The 22386-nt window shown below is 39.0% G+C and overlaps 1 long non-coding RNA gene across 1 annotated transcript in view; it reads right to left on the bottom strand.

The window, feature by feature from the left end:
* LOC137631731 (uncharacterized) overlaps positions 1-20089 on the bottom strand; it is a 123551-nt gene extending 103462 nt beyond the window's left edge. Inside the window, exons 1-2 of the long non-coding RNA XR_011041940.1 lie at positions 19856-20089; positions 5199-5220 (exon numbers count right to left, since the gene is read on the bottom strand). This is a non-coding gene — a long non-coding RNA (uncharacterized lncRNA). The remainder of the gene's footprint in view (positions 1-5198; positions 5221-19855) is intronic.
* Positions 20090-22386: the final 2297 nt, after the last annotated feature.

Here is a 22386-nt window from a genome sequence, read left to right as displayed (position 1 = left end):
AGCCGAGTTGTCGGCATAAAGACTGAATACTCTTGAGTTGCTGTCTAATACCAAGCTGGGATATTCGCCAGCAAGGGGGAAGACAAAAAAAACTAGCCTAGTCAAGCCGGAGTATACTACTTATGGCAAGACCAAGATAGGGTTGTCACCTAATGGCGACACTCAGAGGGAAGGAAGGGTTTACCCTTAATTCTCTGAAAGAGAAGAGTATCGAATTATATAAATAATTCTAGGAGATATACTATCTCCTGTTCAATTGATAAAACGATACGCGAGGGTAAACAGGGATAATGTACGTAAGTATAGTAAAGCGCGTAGGCTAGGATAGCTTAGCGCGGGGCAAGATCTCTGTTACGCTATATCACCGAGACTCTAATAACGTATACGATCATTACATTTAAGGAAGAGGAAATATACGTGCATGATCTTATCTTCACTAGTATAATTTTGCCTAAATAGCTAAAATTCATTAAAGCTAAATACCGGGAATGTCGTTCTGCTGACTAAACAAGGCATGCATGACGAACGACAGCATCCAAAATGGCGCCTCCGGTTACCGGCTATGCTCCGATAAACACATTAAAATTATGCTAATTCAACTGTGAGAAGGGAGCTAAAAATTATACACAGGAGAGATTAAATACTCAACTTTCCAGAGGCAGAAGATGCTGGAGAATGCATGATAAAATCCTCGAAATAGTGATCTAGAACACTAGAGCAAGCAGGGAGTACACCGTGCGTAAAGTGCTACAAAACAAGGAATGACTGGCCATTTTGGGCACTGTAATAGTAGGGAAAAAAGGGTAACTTTGATAACGGATCCCCTTCAATTTCGACACTCTTCCCCTCAGAGCGAAAACTCTATTCGGGGTGAAGATTGCCACGTGTCGTATCAAGATATACGTCCCGATATTATGCGATATCCTCAAGAAATATTTTAAGGATACTCGCGCCAGGAGTTAGAATTCTGGAGACCTATGGTCATTTCTCTGGGATATCACTGTAGCCAAATACTGTATCCCTTAGAAAGCTGCCAATAGGAAGCTTCCATCAGGACGACATGGCTTGAGCCCAAAAATAGATTTTTCGCTTTGCTTCAAAATCCGTTTTGAGACTCGGAAGAACTATAAATCTCCCACTGAATTAATCTTTGTACAGTTTTTATAGGAAGTTTTGATGGTAATTACAATTTTTTTATTAGTCATGTTTTGATTCCCACATTGGGGTAGTTAAAAGGCTGTAGAATGGGACACGTTGTGCGAAGAAATCTTTATTTAGTCACGGTTTCTGTAATGGTTGCAATAATTGTTGTACTGTAGATTGACTTAGTTTCAATAAGTTTTTATTAACCTGTAATACCTGTAGTCCAAAATCAATAAGTTTTGTATTGGTTTTGGACTGCAATGAATGTAAATTTTTTTTCTTGATAATTCATGATCATATACCTGTAATACTGAAAAGTTTCCTGTAAATAATGAAATTTATTACATTGTATATTATTGGAGCATTGTTGGGAGGAATAGATGATAATCTAATTTTTTGTTTTTAAGTACTGTATCTCCATTGTGTCTGATAGTTTATTCTCTCTTCCTATTGCTTTTTGTTATATCACAAAACTGTTAAACAATGTACTGTACCTAATGTAATACATTTAACCTGATAAGTAGCTGAAGGGAAGGATGATGAATCTTTTTCAGTTGATCATCCTACCTTTTTTACTGAATTTATTTTTGCCAGATAAAATTTTTTCACTTGAATGTAGAGAGTTTGTGTGGGGTGTAGCTGTCAGTTACGAGGCTTTTTTTGGATGGGCTTGAGGACTAATGGGGGGAAATGGAATAATTAATGGTTTGTGTATGAAAAAGTATTTTATTTTTTATACATTGTGTATAGTCCTCAAGTATCCCCCCAAAAAGTGCCTTAATCCTTTATTATTTCTTTTTAACAGGTACTGACAGTAGGCCCCTACACCCAGTAGGGAGACAAGTTTAGGTTATTCTTCTAAGTATATAGGAAAGATGAAGTTGCTTATTGCCTGTTACCGTTGTGTTTAGTGGTCGGTGTTGCTGCTTTGTTTTCATATTATCTTGCCTGTTAACTGGAAGTACTTTACAGTACTTTGTTGTTAGATTGAATAACACAAAAACGAGTGGATTTCATTTCGGATAAGTATAAACAGTTTGTGGAGGGGATGTAAACAAAGGCATTATAAGGCCATTGTCTATTGCTTGCGTTGGGCAGTTAACGCCGTAAAGTTGATGACTATTTTGTTTCGGTGTACGAAGTATAACGAGGAAGAATCCCGTAACATGAGATTGTGTCATAAACATTAATTGTTCACAGGAGCTATTGAAATGGAATATTTGTTTGTTGATCCAGGAAGTGAATTCAGATGCTAGGAGGAGAGGGACTGTGTTCGAATTTAGTCTGGTCGTTCCAGAATTATCAAAACCCCTTCCAAGAATGAGAGATTTAGGCACTATCGTTGTAAGTCAGAAAACTTTCGATGACAACAAAACCTTATCACAGTGTGGGTTTACAATTGGAGATTTTCTAGACATTGCTATCATAAGCCCACAGAGACATGCACAGCGTCGTATGCGGCCATACTATTCAGAAACCAAAAATTTTCAAGTAACTTTGCAGCCTAATAGTAGACTGGATATTGATAAGGACAGGATTGCTTTAGGGAAAATTATTGCAGTACAGTATTTTCAGAGTTTTATATTTTCTTTCTAGATGGTTGATATTAATTATTCAGGTTTATTACTGGTCATTACAGATGTCATAAAACCATAGTGTTGCAGGGTTCTCCTTTAAGCTTAGTGTAGGAGTAGTGTTGTTTGTTAAGATAGTTGGACCACGCAGGCAATACACACGGTTGTGTTTATGATGTTTGCAGCATAGCGTTAGGAACTTCTCTGGAACGATAAAGATTTTTTGTTCCATTTACAAATAAATATTTTTTTTGTTTTTATGAAGACAGCATTTCATTTCAGTTCCTTACACCATTGTGTCCCCTTCTCAGCCACCCATTATATGTTGAGTTATTTATTTCCTTTATAAAATCTAACCTGAGATTCAAGCGATTCATGTATACTGCTCATTTTCCCAGAAATGAATCAGCAGTCATGCTACACGTTTATTCAGCAAGCTCAAGGCAAGGGAAGAAGGAAGTAAGGTTCCTGCTGGGTCGCCTTGCCCAGTATAAAATCAAGGGGTGGTGCCCAGTGCCCAGTATAAAATCAAGGGGTGGTGCCCAGTGCCCAGTATAAAATCAAGGGGTGGTGCCCAGTGCCCAGTTCATCCTTGATTGTTTGCCTTTTACCCAGATTTTTGGGTATTCCACCGTCGTATATTTTTTTGTGTAGTGAACGTTTGAGTGTGGTCGGTATTCCGACACTAGGCAGTTCGGGTGCTACCTCTGGCCACAGTCCGCAAACCACAACAAGTCAAGACTGTGTGAGTTAGCAGGGTAGCCCGTCTACCCCACCCCTCACCCGCTAACTACCGGATGGGGTAGTTATCCCTCACTAGAATTATCATGCCTCGTCTTTCAGCTACGCCAAAACTAATACCCCTATAAATAGCAGAGGGTTTGTATTTATGCCGGAACAAGTAATATTTGTGAAACGCCAGAAAAAATCAACCTGAAAAGTATAGTCTTTCCTCCATTGTTTACAAAAAAGCTAGGTAAAAGAAAGCATGATCCTCCTTTTCCCCATGTCTAGAGTGTACCTTTTACTAGCAAAAAATACATCTCTAGGTAAGTTATCTTTTAATATTTAACAATTTAATCACATATCTATTTGACATACTGTTACTTTTTCTATAAGTTTTATATGCTATGGATCTACTTTTATAAATTCCTTTACAATATCACAACCATCAAGATTTAGTTTTATTAACAATATTCACAGCTTATGTTATGAGAAGAGATGAACAGTATATTGGAAGGAGAGTGATAGAAATGGAGGTACAGGGAACGAGGAGAGGGAGACCAAAGCGAAGGTGGATGGAGTGTATCAAGGATGACCTTCGATCAAAGAGACTAACCAGTGATGAAGTGTGGGACAGCGGTAGATGGAGAACGCTGGCCAAAAACATCAACCCCACATAGAAGTGGGAGGAGAAGCAGACAAAGAAGAAGAACAACAACAACAACAATATTCACAGCTTACCTGTGTTTTGATCTCAATGTGTGCTCTGGGAGAAATAGTGTATTCATAAAACTATCATTATATTGCTTGTCACAACAAGTAAACCTTAGCAAAAACAAGCCTTTCCCAGTATTAAATTATCATAAACTAACCTTACATAGTGATGAGAAATTTTAATTGTTGCAATTAAATAATGCTATAAACTAATCTTACATATTAAAGCAAAATTTTATTTGTTGAATATCTACCCATATAGAAATCTATTATTACATTCTGAGGGACATTGGGGATATTAGAGTGCTAACATTAAATTTCCCCCAAAAAATTTTAAGCTTGATTAGATATTGATAAGGTACCCAAGTTTTATGCCATGAACAGCAACAAAATTCCAAATTTGTGGAAAAATACCCCAAAAGTGGGGCCCTTTGTCCAAAATTTACTTCAGCCAGAGGCCTCCACTATACTCTGCCTCACTATTGTTATTCTTGTGTTTTGGCAAGGAAATGTATAGTATACTTACCCCATAAATAGACTATCTGGGCTATAAGAGCTTTTCAGGTCATTTGTATAAACAAAATTCAATATCTAATAGATACATATACAGTAAAAGTGAAGCATGCAGCATAAGCAAATTGTTTTATGTTACTTCATGAACTGCAAAAAAATAATATCAAAAAATTACATTACTAAAATACAAAGACTGATTCTAATTCATATTAAACCTAAAAATCTACTCCACACAAGAGGTACTGAAATCTACACAACCAGTCAATACTGATGCCACATGCTCGTGTTACATTAAAGGAACCGAAATCCTTTAATATGTTCCACCGCCAGGTTTCCACATGCAGACGTCACCAGCCAGGAGACACACAAGGATATTTAGATTTACAGAATACAAGATTTGGTGATAAAAGAGATGCAAAATTACTTGAAATTCACTGTGTGTGTTTCCCGTGGGACCACCATTAAAGACTGGGTTTGGTATTAAATAAACAGTCTGGCTTTTAAAGTCTCGATAATACAGTACCCTCTTACCTGCTAATCTCAAGTACATCATCTGCAAAAGAGAAATGCATCATTAGAACCAAGTATGAAACTAATTACTAAACTGAATTTTTCTTCAAACATGAAAAGCAATAATGATTTAATTTGATTTCAATTATATTTAATTATCTACTTGTTTGCAATTCTATTTAAATTACATTTAATTATCTACTTGTTTGTTGAGCTACACAAAGGTAATTTTGATCATTCATATTGACTACAGGATATTCTTCAAAGCTTGTTACATATGGACATGATGCGACACACTGCATCAATTCCATCTCCTGAATGTAGATCTGAGGTTGCTGAATCTCTTAATAGAGATCTAGCTAAACTTAATGCATGGTGCAAATTATGGGCCATGAAGTTGAATCCTAACAAAACCCAAAGTATAATTATAAGTAGGTCTAGGACAGTGGCTCCTCATCATCTAGATCTCAGCATTGATAATATCTCTAACTCTAAATGACTTCACTTAAAAATTTAGGTGTGGTTCTCAACAGGAATTTACTTTTGAGAAACACATGATGTCTGTGTCTTCTTCAAATTCACAAAAAATAATTGGTTTATTAAGAAAGTCTTAAGATTTTAGGTGATCAATCTATTCTAAAGTAATTTAATTCTTTCATTCTACTTTGTTTCTTGTATTGTTCTTATGTCTGGTTTTCAGGTGATGATTCTCCTCTTAATTTATTGGACAGGTACTTACGGTCTATTAAATTTCTTATTCCTGATCTAAATATTAATCTCTGGCACCTTTGTTCAATTAGTTCGTTATGCATGTTGCACAAGATCTTTCATAATTCTGATCATCCTTGACATTTAGATCTTCCTGGATAGTTCCATCCTGTTAGTAATACTAGGCAGGCAGTTAATTCTAATAGTCAGGTCTTCTGCATTATGAGGCTAAATACTACACAGTATTCTAGAAGTTTTATTCCAGCTGTGACCAAGTTGTGAAATGATCTTCTTAATCGGATAGCTGAATCTGTAGAACTTCAAAAGTTCAAACTTGTAGCAAATGTTTATGTTGAACAGCCTGACATAAGTCTTTTTATAGTTTATATATGAAATATTTGTTTTGATGTTATTGTTTTTAAAATATTCCATTCTAATTGTACATTATTTCTCATATCGTTTATTTATCTCCATATTCCTTTCCTCACTGGGCTATTTTTCCCTGTTGGAGCCCTTATGCATATAGCATCTTGCTTTTCCAACTAGGGTTGTAGCTTAGCTAATAATAATAATAATAATAATAATAATAATAATAATAATAATAATAATATTTAAGATTAAAACTTGGTATGTGACAAAATCTAGCGAAGGGATTCTCATCTGCCACTCATCATCCGAGGTCCGTCCGTCCGTGCCTCTGACCATAGTAGGGTGTCCAGGGAATCGATTACATTACTCCACTTGGACTAGGTGTGCCGCTGGAACGATCTTATCCCGAGGCGAAGTGGGAACTAGACGGACCAGTGATGATAAGTGACCTATGAAACTCAACCAGGTGAGCTGGGAGTTCTTCTCGCCTGAGAAAGGACCCTGCTACCTTCCTTAGCCTCTGCATTCTTTCGTCAGATGTGAAGGCTTGTGCTGAACAGTGTCTATGATCATGCCTAGGTATACCAGTCTTTAACACTTCCTTTGTATCCGTAACCCTATTCATCGACGGTTTGGGTGGAAGTAGTTTCTTTTCTGGCATAACCTCGTAGGGCCTTCATGTAAGGGCCCTCTGGAGGAGGGAGTCTTGGTTAGACATCCTCCATCTCTCTGCCACCCACTCGACATCTTCCGAAATAAACAGGGAACTCCCCTCCAAACATGTTTCTCAGCCTTGACACCTTGGCTTGCAGAAGTTGTTGATGGAACCTCTCTATTATAGAGTCCCGATGCTTAAGGATAGTGACCACCTGGTTGGAGAGGAACTTTATAGTCCTAGTACCTGACAATAGAAAAGTCTCCATCGACCTTCAGGTGGCCCCCGTGACCAGTCTTCAGTCCTGATCAGGTGGCCCACCAATCTAACCTGAGATCAAGCCACGAGGTCGCCTGCATGATATACTTCGCGACCTTCTACTGCTTAATGCTCTCCATAGCTAATAACGAGGCCGAGGGTCCTGACAGTCTCTCGAAGTGAACCTCTTTGGTAAGTGCCTCTATAAAGTGGTCTAGAGGCAGGGCCGGAAGAGGCTCGTTAATCACCTCGTAGTACCTCCTCTGCTGCATTAATGCTGGTAAGAGGAGTTTAAAGCAGGAGCCTGATTGGAGGAAGCTGGAGGAGCTAGTAGCCTGTAAGACTGCCTTCCTCCTAGCACTCTTCAACACTTTTTGACCCGGGTTAAGACTGCACTGGCCCTCAGGGGTCTCTTAAATGCCATAGACACAGTCCAGGACTGTACTGTATCTTTACCCTTCTGCAGTGCCATCGATGAATTTGACAGACCATTGAGGGTTCTCATGCAGGCCAAGACCTGACAGAGGGCATGCTTAGACTCCCTCTACTCGGCCTCTATTAGCTTTGAACTAGCGACCCTAAGCAATAGATCATTTGCAAAATCTAGATGCTCATCCACCTCTGAGCTCTCAACCGTAGGGTTCCAGGGTGGGCGTAGTCATCAGGATAGGCCGCTGACAGGGCATCTCTCGACATTCTTGATTGAGACTTCCCTCAACCCCTCTTGCTGAGGCACGGAAGCTCTCACCGAGGACTTAGTAAAAAAAAAAAAAAAAAAGAAAAAAAAAAAAAAAAAAAAAAGTCCCTCGACTCCCTGCAAGAGGGCAGGTATTCCTCCAAAAGAGATGGCCTTGGGGTTGATATCAGTCTGAGATGGAGGGTGAGAGATTGACAGCATCACCTCCATAGGCATGAGGTGGAGAGTCTGACAGGGTGAACACCCTATTCTCCCTAGAGGGAGACGGCCTTATCTTTTTTCGTTTCCTCCTTGGTCTTCCAGGTGCCACATGTACCTGTGAGGGGCTCCCAGACTTATCTGCGACTTTCTTCCCAAGTCTTCTTCAGGGGGAAGAGAGGTCTCCCCTTGGATACAGGTCTTGCCAAAGCTGACCCTTTGGAACTCATCTTAGGGTGAGGGGAGAAGCCAACAGAGGAGTCCTTAGGGTACCACCCACAGATTGAAAATGGGAAGGGACCCCATTACTGCTCATCACAAATACACTAAACAGTGCGCTCAACCAAGAGGGGGCCCTACCACCTGTGGAGCTGGCAAGAGGATCTCTTGGGCAACCAGAAGCCCTAAGTTGGGAACCTGTAAAGAAGGGTTAGCTTCCTTACCTGGCAAGTGAGGTACCCCTCTAACTGCTGAGAGTTTAGACGGATGCTGATCCTCAAAGCGGTGGCCTGCTTCTATACCTTCCTCAGTCGTCTGCCCTTTGTCTGCTCGCGATGGGAATCATCACCAAGCTGCTCACGTGGGGCCAGTTGATCTCCTTGTGGTCAACAATCCCTTGGCGACAGGCGCTTGTGAAGGGACCGAAGCAGTCTGTCTTGGGATCCGATGCAAGAGTGAATATCAAGAGCAAAGTGGTGAGTGCCGCCCTGGCAAATGATTGATTGATTGATTTAAAGTTTTCTGGCATCTTGACATCTAAAGTCATTGATGCCAATATCATTTTTTACAAATAAAGAATAAAATATTCAATTAAAACCATAAAAGCAAAAATGTCATTATAAAAGTTAAAATGGCTTTCAGAAGACCTGCTTCTGAAATAAATCTAAAAATACCATTAACAAAATATGACATGTCCAAGAATATTGGCAAGGATGAACCTGCCATCATCACCTCAAGCCTCAAGCATATCTATTTTATTTTTTTCAGTACTTTAAATGGGGCATTCCTTCAACAAGTGTCTCATTGTCAAGGGTATCAGTTACTGCAATATGGCTGGCATTGGCCAGTTAGCAGATATTCATGTGTTATCAGTGTGACACCAATTTGAGGACGCCAAGTAGTAGTCTCCCACTTTTGGGGCCTTATATTATACTTCCAAGGGGATATAACATTCATAATTTATCTCATTCAACTAAACTATCCCAATGCTCTTGCCAATTATTATGAATCATATTCTTAAGACAAATCTCAAAAAGTGTTAAATACAATAATCAGGTTTGTGACCTAGAAAATACTAGGTTAGGTTAGGTGGATATGTCAGATTCTGTGCCCTTTTACAAATCTCATAAGTGTTGAATAATCATGTTTTGTACTTTTTTCACACAACAATCCCAGATTCCTACATGTGATTCAGGAAGGAGGGGTCTATTATGGCAGAATGGCTTATTTGCAGTGGAAATGTTCAAATTCGTTGAAAGCAAATAATTTAGTGCTAAAATTTTTTTTTGGTAATATTTCATTAGAATCCCACCCAGTCCTTTTTGCATGATACAAATTTTTTCTTGTTAGTTTTCTAGTAGTTTTGTTGAATTCTAATGTCATTAACTTCTGCAAATGTATTGTTTCCAATTACCACCACCCAACAATAATTTGGGAACTCCAGGTGGGCTATTGGAATGTAACAAATTGCAGAAGAGAATATCAGAAAAAAAATGGAATTTCATGCAAAAATATGAGGAACAAAACTTATGTGGGCCCATTTTCTATTGAACATAAACTGGTCATTGCTCAGCCGTGGCTCGCTTCGCTCTCAATTCATTATTACATCACCTCCATACGTTCTGGCAAGTGGTAGGCCTACATATTGCGCCACGTGCGTTCATGGCGTGGGCGAGTATTTTGCCGCATCCTTAGTTTACATTAAACAATGCTCTACGAGTGTGTTGGTTAATGAACTAACAATTATTAATCACATACAGATTACATCACCTCTGTATGTTGTGGCAAGCGGTATACATTGCGCTATGCGCGTTCGCCACGTGGGCGAGTATTTTGCCATATCTTTAGTTTACACCGAGCCTTAAGGGGACCTTCCGCCATGTCCGCCATTTTTTTTTCTAATGATCCAAATTACACAATTTCTACCTAAGTTTTAGACATAATGTATATAATACCTTCATCATATAAAAAATTCAAGTCATTTGATCAAAAACTTTTGTATTTATTAGCAAAAATCATGATTTAAAAAAGAAATTCAGGTACATTTTTCCCGACTACTATAATACCAATTGTATTGAAACTTATACCATAAAAACTACTTTATCAACAGAACAATTCTGTCAGACAGAATTTTTATTTTCCTTTCTGTTCTTTTTTTTTTAATGAATTTTTAATTTTTTTTCATCGTCTAGACGGAAAATAATCGTGAAAAAAAATGTAAAAAGAAAATCAAAATTTTGTCTGACAGAATTGTGGGATTTTTATTCTTCTTTTCAACGATATCTTTCTCTCTAATATCGAACAACAAATAAGTGAGAAAAATGTACCCAAGTGTGAATAAGTATGTTTTTGAGTTATGACCTCCCAAAGATTTGCAGCAAACTTTCGCTTCTTTTCTAAAAGAAATCAAGATAATATTAATACGATAACTTTTATTGTTTATTCCTACATAAATGCACCCTAAACGAGGTATTTGAACCCTCAGTTCACTATTCCTATATTATGAGTTGCCAGCAATCTCTAATTGTTGCCAGTGTTTTAGTTAGCAGCTTTCAGCTTTGTACTCATATTCATGCTTCCCTCTTTCTTGGTTCTTTTTTCTTGTTCTCCACTTACTTTTTGTTCTTTCTATCACCTTATGTAACATTGGCATTGCTATAAAGTTCCAGAGGACGTTGTGAAAGCACAATCAACAAACGAACATCAAGCAAATAAACACATGCATTATAATTTCTATATGTCTTTGGAAACTTTGCTGATCTCGTAGCTGGTAGTTTTCATTCACCTACCCTCTACCAATGCCTTTCATTTCTGCCAGAAGTACGAGATTTCAAAACATGAGAGAGAGAGAGAGAGAGAGAGAGAGAGAGAGAGAGAGAGAGCAATTGGCTGATATAGATGGCAGTTCAAATTGAGAGAGAGAGAGAGAGAGAGAGAGAGAGAGAGAGAGAGAGATGGCAGTTCAAATTGAGAGAGAGAGAGAGAGAGAGAGAGAGAGCAATTGGCTGATATAGATGGCAGTTCAAATTGAGAGAGAGAGAGAGAGAGAGAGAGAGAGAGAGAGAGAGAGCAATTGGCTGATATAGATGGCAGTTCAAATTGAGAGAGAGAGAGAGAGAGAGAGAGAGAGAGAGCAATTGGCTGATATAGATGGCAGTTCAAATTGAGAGAGAGAGAGAGAGAGAGAGAGAGAGAGAGAGAGAGCAATTGGCTGATATAGATGGCAGTTCAAATTGAGAGAGAGAGAGAGAGAGAGAGAGAGAGAGAGAGAACTACGCATCTGTCAAACACAGTCATACAGACGATGCCATAAGGATGACGTCATCATTTAAAGACCGCTATATCTTCATTGTTTGGAAAAATGATTGACTATTTGTTCTTTCTATAACCTTAGGTAACATTGGCCTTGCTATAAAGTTCCTGAGGACGTTATGGAAACACAATGACATAAGAACTTCAAGTAAACAAACGCATGCATTATAACATCTATACATCTTTGGAAACTTTGGCTTCTGTTATTGTAGGAGTAAGTTTCGTTCAACTACACTCTACCAATGCCTTCCATTTCTGCCAGACGTACGATAGCTTGAAACAGTGAAAAATCGCTATAGATATGCAAAATTAACACACAAAGACGATTTTGTCAAACTCAGTCATGCAGATGACACAGTAAGGATGACGACGTCATTTAAAAACCGCTATATCTTCGTTATTTGTAAAAATAATTGGCTGAAACTTCTGGGGAGCATGTACGACATGTTTACGCATACATAGAAGCAATAAAACGATTTTTGATTGCTGAAAGTTGTTATGTCAATACCCCATGGCGGACGGTCCCCTTAAATCTATAATGGCTTACTTTAACAGTCTGATTCGGGGTCAGAATACTTAAAATCAGGAGTGAAAACCGGCTCTACGGTTTGAGACGCCCCACTGGGTACTACCTTTTCGGTGAGGCCACTAGGCCCTGATTGTGGGGCAAGGCCACAAGGTCCTGATTGTGACGCAAAGCCACAAGGTCCTGATTGTGGGGCAAGGCCACAAGGTCCTGATTGTGGGGCAAGGCCACTAGGTCCTGATTGTGGGGCAAGGCCACTAGGTCCTGATTGTGGGGCAAGGCCACTAGGTCCTGATTGTGGGGCAAGGCCACTAGGTCCTGATTGTGGGGCAAGGCCACTAGGTCCTGATTGTGGGGCAAGGCCACTAGGTCCTGATTGTGAGGCAAGGCCACAAGGTCCTGATTGTGGGGCAAGGCCACTAGGTCCTGATTGTGGGGCAAGGCCACTAGGTCCTGATTGTGGGGCAAGGCCACTAGGTCCTGATTGTGGGGCAAGGCCACTAGGTCCTGATTGTGGGGCAAGGCCACTAGGTCCTGGTTGTGGGGCATGGCCACTAGGTCCTGGTTGTGGGGCATGGCCACTAGGTCCTGGTTGTGGGGTATGGCCACTAGGTCCTGGTTGTGGGATATGGCCACTAGGTCCTGGTTGTGGGGTATGGCCACTAGATCCTGGTTGTGGGGTATGGCCACTAGGTCCTGGTTGTGAGGCAAGGCCAGTAGGTCCTGGTTGTGAGGCAAGGCCACTAGGTCCTGATTGTGGGGCAAAGCCACTAGGTCCTGATTGTGGGGCATGGCCACTAGGTCCTGGTTGTGGGGCATGGCCACTAGGTCCTGATTGTGGGGTATGGCCACTAGGTCCTGATTGTGGGGTATGGCCACTAGGTCCTGATTGTGGGGTATGGCCACTAGGTCCTGATTGTGAGGCAAGGCCACTAGGTCCTGATTGTGAGGCAAAGTCACTAGGTCCTGATTGTGAGGCAAAGTCACTAGGTCCTGGTTGTGGGGCAAGGCCACTAGGTCCTGGTTGTGGGGCAAGGCCACTAGGTCCTGGTTGTGGGGTATGGCCACTGGGTCCTGGTTGTGGGGTATGGCCACTGGGTCCTGGTTGTGGGGTATGGCCACTGGGTCCTGGTTGTGGGGTGTGGCCACTGGGTCCTGGTTGTGGGGTGTGGCCACTGGGTCCTGGTTGTGGGGTGTGGCCACTGGGTCCTGGTTGTGTGGTATAGCCACTGGGTCCTGGTTGTGGGGTATAGAGTGCTTTCAATGACGTCACTGGGAATCGCCGGCGGCCATGCTGGAGGACATACAAAGCGAAAACATGGCGGCTGCTACAGCGAATATGGACAAAGAGTGACTTTGTCAAACAATTGTCAGGTGATGATAAGCGTTTTTACAAGCAGAAACTCGATCTAATTGATGGCCTAGATCCATACCAGATGCAGAATTCATTGTCAAAATATTGAGAATTTTCCCAGTATTTCATACATTGATATGGTGAACTACTTGGTACTGTCGGCCAACCCAGAACATGAATGGGCATACATTTCCATTGAATAATCTACTTCCAGAATTTGTTGTTTTTCCCTTTAATGCTTTTAAGTCCAAAATTAGATAAACACTGGGCCGATGAAGAAAGTGTTTATAATTATAATGCTAATATTGATCATTTAGCCTAACCTTGTGTATTATAATTTTGGTGCTATTATAGTATGCTATCTACCGCCGATTTTGGTATCTACCATCAGTCCCTAAGGATACGGTCTACTTGCTAATCCGCCTCTAATAAGGAGGATCACTACCCATTTAGATCATTACTGTTGGAAAGTTGGAAAGTTCTGAGAAAAGGCGACGATGTATTTTCTGCTTTCTTGAATGATGTAAGATATGTTTACAAGCAGTAGTAGAATAAATTATTGATTGATTTTTTTTTTTTTTTCATAGATTATTTTCTTTCAGTTTTGTAATATTTGATTTTCCATTTGAATAACTTGTAACATTGTTGTATGATGAGCTTTGAATAATTTGTAATAAAAGTTTCCCTACGAACTGCTTATAATTATGCACCCAAGTTGTCCTGCCAATAAAAGTTATTAAACTATCATTAAATTCCAATGAAGATAACTTACTGGTACTAAGTAATCTGTTTGATAATCCTCATCAAACAGGAGGCTTAACGTTGACGGTAGATAACATACTTTGTGGTAGATACCATACTATAGTAGAAACTCGACGGTAGATAGCATACTATAATAGCACCATAATTTTTTATTGTCAAAATGTATGTAAAAGTTTTGCATTATAATGTCAAATCTTTATCAGTTCATGCCTAACCATTGTGTTTGTGTTTGGTTACAAATGCTATAATTTCTTATATACATATAAACATGATGGACAAACTCTATTATAATGCTCTTGGATGATCGTTTTGCCTCCTTGCAATTAAATGCGTAAGTTTAATTATTTTTTCGATGTTTCATATATAAGCTGAAGACCCCTTCGGATTAAACCAGCTTTCAGATATTATTATTATCATTTATAATCAATGTTTATTCATCACATAGGCCTGTATGTCTGCACAATTTAATACACAAATTAAAATAAATATAAATATACACTTAATTATATATAGGCATGAGCACCTTGGCGAAAGAGACCCCTAGGTAAGTAGCCTTTGTTAATACAGCCAATATGGGTGCTTTTAATTTTTGTTTTGTAAATCTGAGATGCCCCTTTTGATGTTTAAAAATTGAGATGCCCCCTCCCCACACACACTACACACTGAACTGACGATGATACTTTTGAAGTCACCCATGCGATCGGATATAGCATGTTTACACAAGAATAATGATACTTTTAGGACCTAGCCGAGACTGACCTGATATGAAATGATCAGAACAGATACGTGCTTAGGGTAGTGAGGATTCACGTAGATCAGCCCGTGATATTCTGGTCAACCACAAGTCACGTCTGCACTTGGATAATTCTTCTGTATCTTTGTCCTGATTCTGAATAACTGCCGGTATGCGGTAGAAACTCTTGTCATCTCTTCGTCCTCGATTCCCACAGCCAACAATAGCGCAAAAACTGGGCATCGTGTGAATGTGAATGTGATGAAATGGCTAAATATTCAACAGTTCAACCATAGCTATTCACTGAACGCGTCTTTGTATGTCCTCCAAGATGGCGGACCGGAAGTTTGATGACATGTATTGAAAGGACTCTATAGCCACTGGGTCCTGGTTGTGGGGTATGGCCACTGGGTCCTGGTTGTGGGGTATAGCCACTGGGTCCTGGTTGTGGGGTACAGCCACTGGGTCCTGGTTGTGGGGTACAGCCACTGGGTCCTGGTTGTGGGGTATGGCCACTGGGTACTGGTTCCGTGTTATCGCCACTCAGTCCTGGGTTGATTGTATGCCCAAATGGCAGATACAATTTTCCAGCAGCAAGAAAGAATCAGAGCAGCAACTCTTTGTAGTTACGGACAGATCTTATAAATATATAATGAGATTATAGCGAGAGATTTCTGGATTTTGAAGGTCCACAAAGTTTTTACTATGATTTATAGTTAAGTGCCGGTACCCATATTCACTAGTTTTCCCGTATGTGGCCCATTCGTCACCGACTATAATACTACCAGGCTGTATGTACTTTTGAATAAGAGGAATCAATGTTGCAGTGTCTCTATGTGGAGTTTCATTTAGTGGCACTGCAGAAAATCTCTTAAGGCACATGCTCTATACCACAGAAAATCCACACACCAGGAATTTCTCAACCACATTCATATTTTGACTCTCCAAACTTTGATTCGTCTATTTCAACAAAAATGCCTGGCCCTCCTATTGGTGGCTGGTTTTCAGCAAAATGTTCAGTTACCTCTGAACAAAAGCTACTCCAATTAACAAAGGCTTCAGGAACCAAATTTAGGTTCCTGTAAAATCCGAGTAAAACTTTTCTGTAACCATAGGTTCACGAAAAGGATTAAACTTCCACGGTTCAAATGTATTCTTATAATCACTCGCAGGGAATGTACACAGGATACGGTTTTACTTTCCGGTTTTCTAACTTTACAGTGACACTGCCAATAATGAATGTCAGGCCGCAATGAACACAGTTTGTAACACTTGGGGCAAGTTATTTCTGGAGGAAGCACACACTGATTACATACAAAATCTAGTTTCTTCGTTATTGGTTAAAAATAGTCTACTGTAATAGCTTCATGTGGGGTTAATTCCCAACTTGTACAAATAGTTGCCATAACTAAACTAAAGACCCGGTCAAGCTCCAAGCGGTCACCAGAGGCCAAAGCAAGCAAGGCTTTGTAATTTGAAAATAAGCAGGCTACCGCAGAGATGCATGAATAACATTTGTCTTCAAGGACCAATCAAATGATATGATTATAATGTATCTATTCTGATTGGCCAACTCGTATTACAGGTCACGCAAAATGGGAGTGAAAAGAATTTTTGTTTCTCATGCACGTGCAGTAAAGTCAAGAATAACCATATCATCTGGTAAAAAATCCCACCAAAATCTAATAACCAATAGTAATACAGTATATTAAGAGTATTGGAGCAACAATATCAGTGGGTGGTGGTACTGCCCATTCGGGCGAAAATTATCACAATGCGCAAAGGGGTGGAACTTAATAGAATAGGAACAAACATAAGTAGTAACAGGAGCTACTCTGTCACTGTGACAATAAAGAAGGGGCTTGGTAAAAATCATTATATACCATAAGTCAATTTTTTTTTTCTCTCTTATTGCGTATTTGCGAAGATAATGGGTAATTGTATACAAAAGCTCTGCCATTCATAATTTTGAATTTTTTTTTCTGATGAATTACGTTTTATCTAAAGCTGAAACTTTTTTTTTCTTTTTTTAAGGAGGATCAGTATTATTACCCTATTTGTTAACCTTTCCTATATTGGGGGACCCCCAGCGGGAAACCAGGGTTTTTGGGTGGGGAATGAATTAAAAAATCCATTTTAAGACATGAATAATGCCATAAGTAAAATTAGCAATAAACAAGGCCACCAGCTAAGCTAACCTAAAAAACTACCTTTCCTAACCTAACTTAATAGCCATATCCTTACCTAATGGGAGGGGGTTTGCCAAACATTCCCCCCCCCCCTGTGAACCCCCCTTACATAGCCCTTTGTGTACTGAGGCTACATAGCTTGGAGGGTAAAGGTGAGCTTCACCGTTCCGACTCTATACCCAATTCACAATAAACTCCCGAATGAATGAGCATCAATCATTTATAGTTTTGTGAGAAATTCTTAATTAATTTTCAACAAATTTATAACTAAATCTAATACCAATATAATTATACACAAGTAACAAATTAGATTTTACAGTACATCTAAATGAGACTTTTCAAACCAAGTTCCCTTAAAAAATGGATATGTAAAAACTACATTTTTTTCTTATTGTTTTTCAATACAACATGTCTTCTGTCACAACGATACAAACCTTAGCTATTTAAAAGGGGTATTACTTTCAGTGAAGCTGAAAGAACGAGCCATTAAAATTTAGCGAGAGAGAACTACCCATCCTGCTAGTTAGCAAGAGGGTACCCTCCCACTCACACACCAGTGATTGAGTTCACTTTTCTTGGAGGTAGTACTTCAAGGGGGACAGGGTTGGTGGGCAAGCATGTTTGAATAGCTAAAGTTTGTATCATTAGGGAAAATACAAATTACCTCAGGATCTGTCATTTATTCCGTAACTGGAATGTACTGTAAACCAACGCTATTAAAAAGGGGTGACTCACCCACTAGGTGCTTGGTTGTCCCTGCCATCTGGCTTTTTGGCCTCACCCGAAGGTACTCCCTACTGCGCAGAGATTAGAGCAACAATAAGGAGACCCTAACACCTCGCTAAACCTGCTAAGCATGGTCTGTGGCCTACGCAAGCTGTGCGAGCCGAGAAACTATTTATGTGACTGTCAAGGTAAAGATTATTCAGAGACTTGCAGGGAATAATTGAGGATACCGAGACATTCCCAATACCAACTCCCCAGGGTATAGAGGCGCAACAGTATTGGGACAATACTCCGATACACAATGGAGCAATGGTTTACCCGCAGAGGTTTGAGGTCAGCTTGTGCAGACCTAGGATGCTGATTTTCCCAAGAGGGGAGAATGAAGAAAGGGAACAAGCCAGACTTTCCCTTTTATTCAATCAGACTAAAACCTGTATAACCAATGCCATTACCCTTCTACTAGTTGTTCATTAAGGAGCTTGAGGTACTAACCCAGCTGTTGTGCATCCATCACAGGACCGATTGAAAACATATCAAGGTTTCTGTGTCATGCCTTGCACATAGTGGGCGATGGACGTAGTTTGCCGTTTTTCACACGCCCACTTGCAATACCCGTGTCAAAGAGTAGTTCTCCTTGCCGTCCAGAGACTTATCTACCCGACATCGTGGGCTCTGGGACGACGTGCTGGGGAGGGAATGGGATTCAGAGTAAGGTCAGTGACCCTGCAAATCCATGAGGAGATTACATTTCCCATGATCCTCCTCGTTTCTGCGAGTGGGAGGGGTAGCAAACTACCACCCCTACTCCCCGGTAACTAGCGGAATGGGTAGTTAACCCTCGCTAAATTATAATGGCTCATCCTTTCAGCTTCGCCAATAGTAATACCCCTATTAAATCGCGTTAGCTTGTATTCCAGTTACGGAACAAATGGTTTTTTTTTGTTAAGTCGGCACTTACAACCACAGGTGGGGCAAATAGTGTCACTTCTACTTTTAATAACACCGTGATCTTGGCAATGCTTTATTATTCTTTCGATGTTACCACAATAATGCAAAACAAAACTTTTATAATTTAAATAACAATCTAGACAAAAACTTGGGGGAAAATCCACAGAAATTGATCTCAAAGTAGATGGTAAATGAGAAACCGCACTATTGAAGGTTCACACGCCTCCATGGTTTTTAAAAGACTGCAAAATTAATGGTGGAAATTGTGGGAAAAGTTTCAAAGTTCAGTTTCCTAGTAAAACGGTCTTCTGATTGGGTATTCAAGTCACTTGGATAGTTTTTTAAAATGCTATTCCCAAGTAAAAAGTGGATAATCATCATTGGTTATAAACTATGCCGTTTGGGTGACGTCTTGCTGCATAGAGTACAGTTGGTAATGTACAATCTATGTTTCTAACAAACAAACGAGAGCTCAGTCTGAAGAGGAACTAGTGTGTGTTAAGAAGTCGGGGCACTTGGTTTTTTCCAGGTGGGTCAAATTTAATTTGGATTTTTTACCCACTTCTAGACCTAGAGCCGCTTAGATTTATATATCAAACGAAACCTTTGATTTCCTTGTTTTTAGTATACTGTAAATACTTAAATTTGATAATTTGCTGGCGGAGCTATTACATAAAATTACCGGATGAATTTATTAGAATTTTTTTTTAAATGTTTTACCCGACAAAAAAAAAATGGCTGGGATTCTAATGAAATATATATACAAAAACATGCATAAAACAATATCATATAGACCTAACTTAGGAGAAAAAGTGTGAAATGCGAAAAGCTGTCTAACCAAACCACACCCACCATAACTAACCTACCCTTACAAGAAAAAGTAACACAAGGGAAACTAACCTAACCACACCCACCTAACTACCTTGTAAACCTACCACACTTCGGAGGATGGAAAACTCGGTAAAGTTTTACTGTAAACTCCTCGAAAAAGGTAATATATTTTTAGGTTAGCCACTTCACTTACCTTGATAGAATCAGAAGTCGCAGGCGGGGAAGGTTGGTTATCAATCTCTTCTTCATATTATATTCATTACTACTGAAGTTCCACAGCAGATAGTAATGTCCATGATAACGTCCAATGACCTCAAACTATGAGAGGCAACAACTACAGCCAATCCAATTACGGAATCCATGGTAGCCAATTTGACTTTTTCTTCTTTTTAAGACTGTTGAATTACAAAATCGTAGTTCATTGGATAATCTGGAAACAAAGCCAACAATCATAGTTTCAGCATTCATAACCAAAAACCAAAGGACGATCCGGGACTGACTTGTCACCCACAATGCATCGACTGTTGACAAAAAATGAAATAATATCAGGAGAAAGGCCAAGTCCAACATGGCAGTTTAATCATCCTTGGGAAAACAATAATGAACAATATTCATCTGTAAATATTTCCGCAATCCTCAAATTGCGGAACATCCGAGTAACTTTCTCGTATGGATCATCTCAAAATTAATGTTACAAGAAAAAATTAATAGATAGCCGAAACTGTAATAATACCGCAAATACTGTATGTACACAGTACACCGGGAGAGGTGAACTGTCAGTCTGGCAGACCATTACTGTACAAATAAGATCGCTAATTTGTAAGTATTGCCACTTTTAATAATAAAAAAAAGCTAAAGCATGTTTAATGCTAAGTATACTTGTCATAATATCAGCCTACCTTAAGAAAAAAGCTGGGTTCAACCGAATAAATTCAGAATTACAGGAATCACGACACCATACAACTGGAACATTAACATGGCTGCTGTGTCTGACTGAGTTTGACAGTCACAACGTTGGCAGAAGTGACGTCATGACTCATTAGTTCGACAGCATTCTTCTTCGTTTTTCCCAAGGCCAATAGAATTGGTTTTTCCTGCCCTCTTGTGTCTGATTTTTTTTTACGGGGAGCACAACTAGCTTGGCTATTATTATTATTATCATTATTATTATTATTATTATTATTATTATTATTATTATTATTATTAGCTAAGCTACAACCTTGGTTAGAAAAGCATGATGCTCAGTGAGAAGGAAATATCTGATTATATATTAGTAATAAGTAGGCTACAAAACAAAATATCTGAAGATATGTAACAACGTTAAAATAGATTTACCATGTATAAATTATTAAGAGAGACTTTGTCAACCTGTTCAACATCAAAATCATTCGCTTGCAAGTTTGAATTTCCGAAGTTCTATCTATTCAACTGACAGATTAGGAAGATCATTCCACAATCTAATCACAGCTGGAATAGAACTTTCAGAAAGAGGTTTAGTGTTGAGCTTTACGATAGAAAAGGCAAGACAGTATATCTAATACGGCCTACAGGATGGTACAGCCTGGGAAGATACGAATGAAAAGGATGATCAGAATTATGAAAAATCTTATGCAACATGCACAAAGAACTAACCGAACGACGGTGCCATAGATTAACATCTACTATAGATCAGGAACAAGAAATTTAATAGACCACAGGGTCTTGTCCAACAGATTAAGATGAGATTCAGCAGCTGAAGGACAAACAGGAGAATAATACTCGAAACAAATAAAAAAGAAAGACATAAAAACACTTCAGAATAAATTGATCACAAAAAAAAATCTTGATATACTTTTTTAATAAGCCTTTTTTTTTGTACAGATGGGGGAAAAGATAAACCAAATGTGTTTCTAAAAAGTAAATTTGCAATCATGAATCATACCTAAGATTTTAAAGGAGTTGAATATAGCTAAATAGACATTATCAATGCAGAAATCTGGATATTGAAAAGTCACTTTCTTCGACCTACTTACAATCATACTTTGAGTTTTGTTGGGGTTCAACTTCATGTGCCATGTGCACCATGCACTAATTTTAACTAGATCTCTATTGAAATTAATTCAAGAGTACAGGCATGAACAGTACAGATAAACTCACACTGTAAATAAAAGCAAACTCAATGGACGACCTTATCTTTGATATATATATATATATATATATATATATATATATATATATATATATATATATATATATATATATATATATATATATATGAGTTAATATCTGCTGGTTGTTTAAGCCCCTATAATGTGATCCAAATAATCGGAGCTAATATACCATGGTGTTGGTGTTATATAGTCTTAAAACATTGGCCATATCCTTCAAAAGAAGTCTAACCTAATTCAGTATCTAAAGTTATTATCTCGAGCACAAATCTAACGAACTATTTCACAACCTTGCCATCCAGACAAAGCCATTCACTTTGGTTCATTTGTGTGACAACTAATGAAATAAGATAGAAGGACAGCAGCTCCAACTGCCCATTTTTATAGATAAATATAAAAAGAATTTTGAATATATATCATATTTCATAATTAGTAACCTATATCTTATCTTCTCACCATCTCGTGTATTAAAAACAGACGATGCTCACATTTTCACATTTCAATTCCTTGATATAGGAAAGACAAGGGACAGTTAATCTGGAGAAGATAATCGATCTTAACTTCTTATTATAATAGG

The sequence above is a fragment of the Palaemon carinicauda genome, chromosome 40, assembly GCF_036898095.1.
Source record: "Palaemon carinicauda isolate YSFRI2023 chromosome 40, ASM3689809v2, whole genome shotgun sequence".
Lineage (NCBI taxonomy): Eukaryota > Metazoa > Arthropoda > Malacostraca > Decapoda > Palaemonidae > Palaemon > Palaemon carinicauda.
The sequence above is the reverse complement of the archived record's forward strand: the minus strand, read 5'-3'. Positions and strand labels throughout refer to the sequence as shown.